Below are 8309 nucleotides of genomic sequence, written 5' to 3' on the forward strand. Positions count from 1 at the left end.
CTTGTGTGACCTGTAAACAAAATACAACTTATAGAACTCTACTACATTCAACATCTTGGAAAATACATTTATTAGCTTTCTTGTCATCACTGTGAGGTTGCTAGGCAATAGGCTGAGACTCCAAGAAGTCAGTGCACCTGGCCAAGAAACAGTCCTGCTTATAATCCCCTGTAAAACCCTAATTTATGGTTATTATACTTGGAGCTGGTAAGGTCCAGCTGTGGACATCACATCTGGGGGCCACTTGGAAGACAGCAGGGTCCCCAGGCACGAGTTGTGTAACTTCCTGTAGGGTCCCTCGAAGTGAGATGTGTCACTTCCATTAGCTGTCTCTTTTTTCTCTTTAATTTAACCAATTTTGAAATGTTTCTCTCCTCTTGAGTTTAAGTGTAGTTGACATGATGAATTTTTTTCTGGTTAAAAAATAACTTTTTTTGTTGTGTCATGTTATTCTTCTGGCTGTGTGTTGGTGACAAAATAACTACTTTGCTAAATTAACAAAAAAATAATACAACCTGGTGTGGTAAGCTTGTCGAACAAGCTAACATTTCTATTAGCCCTACAGAATCATGTGCAACAGATTCTAATATATCCTCATACTCTCTTCCAAATATACATATCTATAAAATAGAGAGCAAGTGCTACGTTAGTATAGTACTGTACCCTCTATTTTGAGTTAAAATGTGTTAAATTAACTGTATAAGTAGGCCTATATTTGGTTTCATACTTTTGTGGCAGAAACGGAAGTGAAGCACCACATGCTAGTGGACTTTACTCTCTTCCAAATGGCTTGCAAACCTGGGGTCCCCATCATAGACTGTACAAAATAATGGACGTAGTTACAATGACATAACACATTGGTTTGTAGACTGCCTTTTTTGAAGCCTAGAGTTTGCATTTTGACCATTCCTATGTTGGATTTTTGGAGTCAGAAGTGACCATAGTTTGGTAGTTGAGGGTGAAGCTGACCCCAACGCTAGCTGCTGGCTGCTAACTGCTAGCTCCTGGCTGCTAGCTTGGTTGACAGGGTGCTTTTACACTCTATGGTTAACTTTGATAATGCTAATGCTAATTTTTCACTAGCGAAACAATTAAAACAAAACAAACTGAACGTTCAACTCTGTAGATAAATCTTTTAGTACAACCAAACCCTGAACAAGACTTTTTGGCTGAACTCAAATAAACAGTATTGTCTTAAAACTGTCAGAACATGAAATGATAGTTGCAGAGGTTATATAATGATAGTGGTTGTCCATGTTTTTAGGAAGAAGAATATTCCTTGCTCAAAAGTGTAATATGTTTCGGGAAATGGGCAGCATAGAAAGTATATACAATTTGACTTGAAATGGCTCGAATATGCATAATCAGTATAGAGACAATTATATAGGCCTACTGGTGCCATGAAATCAAACAGAGAAGTCATTTATTTGGAATGTGGTGTCTTTGTGATAGTAGAGAAAAGGCCACAATGCAAAAAACACTGAACAGTTTAAAACCTCTGTCACCTTCATTTAAACCAAGCCTCCTGTTTCTCCTCACCTGACATGTTCTGAACAGCTGACCTGGTTGCGCTGTCTAACACAACACAGAGGCCCTCTTTTGTCCATTGAACTGCATGCTCCGCTGCTTTCTGTCTAGAGTAGACTTCTCTCATCATCTGCTCTGTGTCTCTCTGTAACCTCTCTCCGACGGGGTGTGAACGACAGAAGGAGAAAGTGCAGCTCAATTACTCCCCCAACAGAACTTCTGCATTAACTTTCACCCTGGAAGGATGCAAAGTCATGTGTATGTGCTTTCCCTCCCTCTCTGGCCTTTTGTTCCCCTATCCATCCAACTTCTTCCCTATCATGCATTGTGATGACTGCAGTGCAAATTCTGAGAATCAATAACGTACCACTCTGTTCTATTTCTGCCTTCTATGATACACTCCCTCATTTGTCTTTCTCTGCATCACTGTTGCGGAGCAGTGGAACTATTATCTCCTGTGTATGTGTCTGTGCTTGTGGGTGTGTGCGAATTCAAAAGTAACACCATTGCAAAGCCATTAGATGGACGATGATGCTGGCAGAAATAGCCTATCGATTTCCAGGAACCAGCCAGAGAAGAAATGGAATTTGCATTGCCCTCGGGGTGCCTGAAAAACACAACAAAATGAAGCAGCATCCTCACACACACACACACACACACACACACACACACACACACACACACACACACACACACACACACACACACACACACACACACACACACACACACACACACATACACACACACACTCATCACTGTAGTGTGGCCTAATTAACTGTGACACTTTGCTACTAATCAATACAAAAACCCATCGCTCCTATGGAAATATCTTCAATGAACTGTCCCAATTCCCATTTGTGCCACAGATTTGAAGTGATACAATGAGACATAATGTCTGCTGGAGTCTAGCTGTTTGCATTCATAGCATTATGTAACCAAGTGGTCAAACGTGCATAGCAATAACATTTTTATCAAAACAAATTATCTGCATGGTAAAGCATTCATGACCGCTTTGCGGCTTGCGCCATGCGTCCAATCTCATTTCCCTGCACTTTTTTTTTTTTTTCCAAAAGAAGAAATCTTTTGGCAGATTGTGGATTGGCCTCTTCTGGTGTGACACATCACGGGGTTGGCCAGGGGTAACAGTGACATAACACAGCTTATTGTGCGAAGAATGGCATGCAACAACAGTAGCCCCAACACACAGTCCCGAACAGGACTTCAAAGGCAGCAGAGTTCAGCACCGCAAGGTATTTCATTGTAACCCTACCACACTGTGGAGGAGAGGAATTTGGACGCTAGAATCCTCCATGGCAGCAGGAATTCGGCGGACCTACGGGGGCTCTCATGTCAAATTCCCTCTCAGCTCGTTATAGTCGTAGCCAGAAAGCATTCCCGCAATTCTTACATAACACTGTATGTGTGCTGAACCATCACCTGGACTTGGCTCGTGTGGGGAAGTGGATTTGGACAGAAAGTTGCCGGCACCGGGCAGCCATCGCTCGGAGAAGGTGGAGGTGAAGACGCTTTTGCCAACATTTCCAATACCTTACAGTTCTTTTAGCGAGTACGTTTGTCATTCCAGCTGCAAATATTCCCTCTTGTGCTCTTTTAACCCTGTCTCTCATTTCATATCCATTTATTTTCTCTCCATTCCAATACTCCCTATTCATCTTCTCCTGCTACTCTTAAGTTGCTACAAAAGCTCACAAGGAAACTTCACTCCTCAATAACATCACTTCTGTTTTCATTACACGTACACGTACACATGCACACACACACACACACACACACACACACACACACACACACACACACACACACACACACACACACACACACACACACACACACACACACACACACACACACACACACACACACACACACGCAGACAGACACACACTGTTTCTTTCTGTCCTCCATGCTCCTGTCTCTCCTATCTGCTTGTCAGTTGAGAAGTCACAATGTGGTGCTTGCTCAAACCCAAGTTTGTTCTATTTATACTGTGCAGTTAGAGCGGTTAGCTCTGCGTTCAGAGCTCCAGGCCCACTAGGCCCACAGAGGGAGGGCCTAATCCACCAACTTTCCCTTCTGCCAAGCCTTGCCAGGCCAGCAGGACCGCCCAACCGTGTCCCTGCCCACTGTCCAAGCTCCTGACCACATGCAGCTGGGATGGAGAGATGAAGCGGATGGAAGGAATGGATAAAAAGGAGGAGCGGGAAGGGAGGGGAGAGTGACTTGACAAGCATGTACTATAAGAAGTGTATATGAACCTATCGTAGCCATAGGACAAAGGGCAAAAGTTGCGTGTGCTTGGAAATGAATTACAACCACCGTCTATGAGCATCAACTGACTTTCCCTAAAAGCTATCTTTAGAAAAATGTAAATACATTTTTTGAGGAGTTGAGAAAGGAGAAAATAATGACTTAAGAGAAATATTTAGCCGTTATTTACACAGATGGTTCAGAGCGAATTCCAAGAGTCCAAACTGAGAGACAAGAGAGATTTGCTGAGCCGCAATCAATGAACACTCTTTGACATGATGTCCATTATGCAATGATGGCCTTAAAACTCCCCCTCGCTAAAAATGCCAAACATGAGAGTTGCTATAAAAGGACAAAGTATGCATCAGATTTTCCAGGCGGACGGATTAGTCCTACATGCCAGTAATAGTTCTGGAAGTGGTTTGATGAGTATTTATCAAGCTGTTATCAGGGAGGCGTCAAAGAGAGTTATGTGATAACATAATATTTACTGACAGGAGGAAGTATAACTCAAGAGAATCACTGTGAGTGAGGAATGAACTGAGTTGGTTACTGCAAAGCAAAGATGATAAAACAGTGTGTTCATATCAGAAATGATATAAGAGGACTGTGGATTTACTGCCAATAAAACATTCCCTTAATTTCAGGTGCTTCTCTTTGCCCTCAATTCAGTTTGATCTAACTCTTAAATGAACTTAAACTGAAAAGCAATTGCATGGAAAAGACTTATTCATGTTATTGGGTACATTCAAATATAAACTGAATCTTTGTGCTGGGTTTGTATTTTACATGCAGATTGACTCATGGAAATAGTACATCACATTCTGCCTGAAGAGAAGAACTCATTTTAACTCCAGAGCAAAACATCCCTAAACAAATCATTCAAAATATTCTCAATTTCATATTTCCTTGACTGATCTTCTTACTGACAGAAAAATAAACATACTGACAGATCCCCAAAAAAAAGAAAAAATCTTAAATGTCACCCTGTTCATGACTTCTTGCTCATCCCCAAATCCATCCCACAAGTTTATTGCTAGTCTTTGAGTCTTGGAGATTCATATACAGTATTTCAGGAATGCAGACTGAAGTCTGATATGCCTGGGCCTAGCAAGCATAACAGAGGGCAGAAGCCTCAGAGAATAACACATAACCAAAGCCCTAAAGAATTCCCTTGGACACAGCTACTGACCAGAAAACTGTGCACTGGAGAGGAAGGCAGAGCTGCTGAAACCCCAGCCTTAAATAGCATGGACTGTGCTGCTGGTGACTGCCTGAGATAGACACTCAGCACTTTGGTTTGTGCTCCCTCTGGCCATAACTGAAATTAGATTAAAAGATATATTTATAACATCCTTATGCTCAAAGTGGTGTTAAAGATTTTATAATCACACACTTGTGAAAAACCTGCAAATTAAAGGCACACAGACAGGTTGCGGAATCGTAACCGAATTGTAAGTCAGAAGTTAACGTTGCACTGATCAATATTTTGTAATGGCGCTAATTAAATAACTACATGCAATGTTAGAGGAGTGACATGTGGTGATGAAGCTTTACAGTCCATTATAGCATCTTTCAGCTCACTGTTTTGGTTTATCAAACCACTTACTCTTACTGCTCCCATCAGTCTCGTTTTCCAGCAGCAGCACCAGGACACTAATTTCAGTGAAATAAATAAATAAATAAATAAATAAATAAATAAATAAATAAATAATAAAGTCTTAAAAGCATATCCTGATATATTTGAGGTATGCAAATGAATTGTGTACTTGTTGGACTAGTTTGAATCAGTTACATACAATACATATAGATAAATAACTGAAAAAAAGAAAGAAAGAAAGAAAGAAAGAAAGAAAGAAAGAAAGAAAGAAAGAAAGAAAGAAAGAAAGAAAGAAAGAAAGAAAGAAAGAAAGAAAGAAATTGAAAATAAAATAAAATAAAAATAAATTTGGGGTATGCAAATTAATTTTGTACTTGTTGGACTAGTTTGACTCAGTTACCAACAATACAAATAGATAAATAACTGAAAAAAAGAAAGAAAGAAAGAAAGAAAGAAAGAAAGAAAGAAAGAAAGAAAGAAAGAAAGAAAGAAAGAAAGAAAGAAAGAAAGAAAATTAATTGAAAATAAAATAAAATAAAAATAAATTCTTAAAAGAGTATCCTGATACATTTGGGGTATGCAAACTCATTTTGTACATAATGGACTAGTTAGATTCAGTTACATACAATATAAATAAATAAATAAATAAATAAATAAATAAATAAATAAATAGAAAAATTAAATTACATAAAATTAAAATCAAGTCTTAAAAAAGTATCCTGATACATTTGGAGTGTGCAAACTAATTCTGTACTTGGACTCAGTTACGTGCACTCCAGCTCTATGTTGTTCTCTTAGCTGAGTGCATTTTTTTTTCCTCTACCACTAATTGCATTGGTTTGTCCTATTTAAAAATAAAGTGAAATAATTATTTAAGATTTGGTGTGTTCTGAAAATCCTCTTGGGCAATGTTGGCAAGTGTGAGCGAAGGAAGCTGAAAAAGTTCTTGCTTACAACAAAAATTCTAAGACCGGTGGTGACCAGTGGTGACATAGTAAAAATAAGCTACATTACACCCTACATACAAACCTACATGTATCGGTCATTGCATTGGCTGACCTCTTTCACCACAGCAACCCTAACAGTTATACATGCTGAATGTCACTCTGTTAGCATCATTTCTGCACTGAAGAGAGCATGTCACCATTTTGGAAAGAAAGAAAAAAAAAATCAAGCTTTTCCCAGGGGGACTCAATATAGCTGTGCAGATGTGGTACATACAGATGTTACTGTGGCACATGTAGTTAGAACTAGTGAGAACCCAGCATGACTGAGGGTGTGGTTACATACATCTGTTTGATTGTACTTCTTTATTTGATGGTTATTTGCACTACAAATGGTCTCTAACATGATTTTACACTCAACTAGCCGTGTGTGTGCATGTAAGCATGTGTGTACATATATTTCATGTGGGTGATGACACACACACACACACACACACACACACAAACACACACACACTACAGCAATGTGTAAGGAAGGTATCATAGCAGCAGAAGCCTGTCTCTAATCGTCCTTTCGGTTAAAGGAGCATCTTGGCATTCTACCACTAAGCCTTTGTGGCCACCCTCAGACAGAACTGAGACAACACACACACACAAGTAACACACATTCAAAGAGCAACATATCATCCTATGGAATCTATTTAACCTCAACCACTAAGCTACTGAGAGGCAGCTACTTAACTGAGGCATCATCTTCCCAAACTCTGTAATAATGGCCCGGGCCAATTCTAACCCACTGTGTTTGAACGCAGTGCCAAGACGCCGTCATAAGGGATTGATTAAGCAGGAGCAGTGGTGGGTACAATGTTTACAGCTCAGCGGACCGGGTGTGTGCACTCGCAGATAATGTTCGCATTTACAGTTCATACCCATGCCCGCATATACAGTAAACAATCACACACACAGATGCAGATAAACACAAATACTCCCACATACATATACAAAAAGCTTTGTGTACATGCAGAGGGTCGACAGGCTACTGTTTGTACTGTAAGCAAGCAGTGGCAAGCATGGTTTATGTCTGATCCACTACTGTGCATTTACCCCGACAGGTGTCAAGCCGTCGAGACAATTCTGGCTCTTCCTCAATCAAGAGAATTATATTCTAATACCTTCCTGTCATTGTAGTTCAAGGTAGGTCTTCGGCCTTGAGCCAGACAGTCTGAAATCCCCTGACACCGAGCACACCTTTTTGATGAACTGCCAGCTACAGACAAAGGTGTCGAATGTTGGCAAAGGCGACCGAAAAAACAGGTTTTTTTTTCTCAGCTCGAGTTGTTTTCGCCTTTAAGGTTCTTCAAGTTTTGAAATGAGCTTGATTGCAGCAAGTAGCCCCAACCTTTATCTGTATCCAAACAAGTCTTTACTGTACCTCAGTCCTTTCACAGCTAACGAAGCATATGTTAGGGGGTGAATGTGTGTGTGCATGAATGCATGCTCGCACATGTCAAAATGTGCGGTCGTTCATCCACGGTGACAATTCCATTGTGACATTTGCATACCTCTTACTATCGACTGATCTTCCTGTTAACCCAAAGCAGTAAAAAATGAAAGAAGTTATGTCAGAAGGATGGGAAATAAGGAACCTGAGAGATGATTATTGCTTCACTTTGCTGGAGGATGGAGTTGGTTGCATGCTTGCAAAAACTCCAAACAGACCAAAAAAAAAAAGTGTTTGTTAGTTATTGGCTCAGAGTTAAAATGTCTTGCATCCGGATTTGAAGCTTGTTGCCGTGCGTTGGACTCATGCAGTACAGTTGGTTGCCTCCTTCGGGGTGAAACCACAGCTATGTCAGCTTGAGCTAAAGACAACACACGGACCAAAACAGGATATTAAAAAAAGAGTTCACAGCTCTCTAACAAGCTCGGTCCAGCCCTTGGTTGGTGTTTACTGCGTGCACTTTTCT

The sequence above is a fragment of the Scomber scombrus genome, chromosome 19, assembly GCF_963691925.1.
Source record: "Scomber scombrus chromosome 19, fScoSco1.1, whole genome shotgun sequence".
Lineage (NCBI taxonomy): Eukaryota > Metazoa > Chordata > Actinopteri > Scombriformes > Scombridae > Scomber > Scomber scombrus.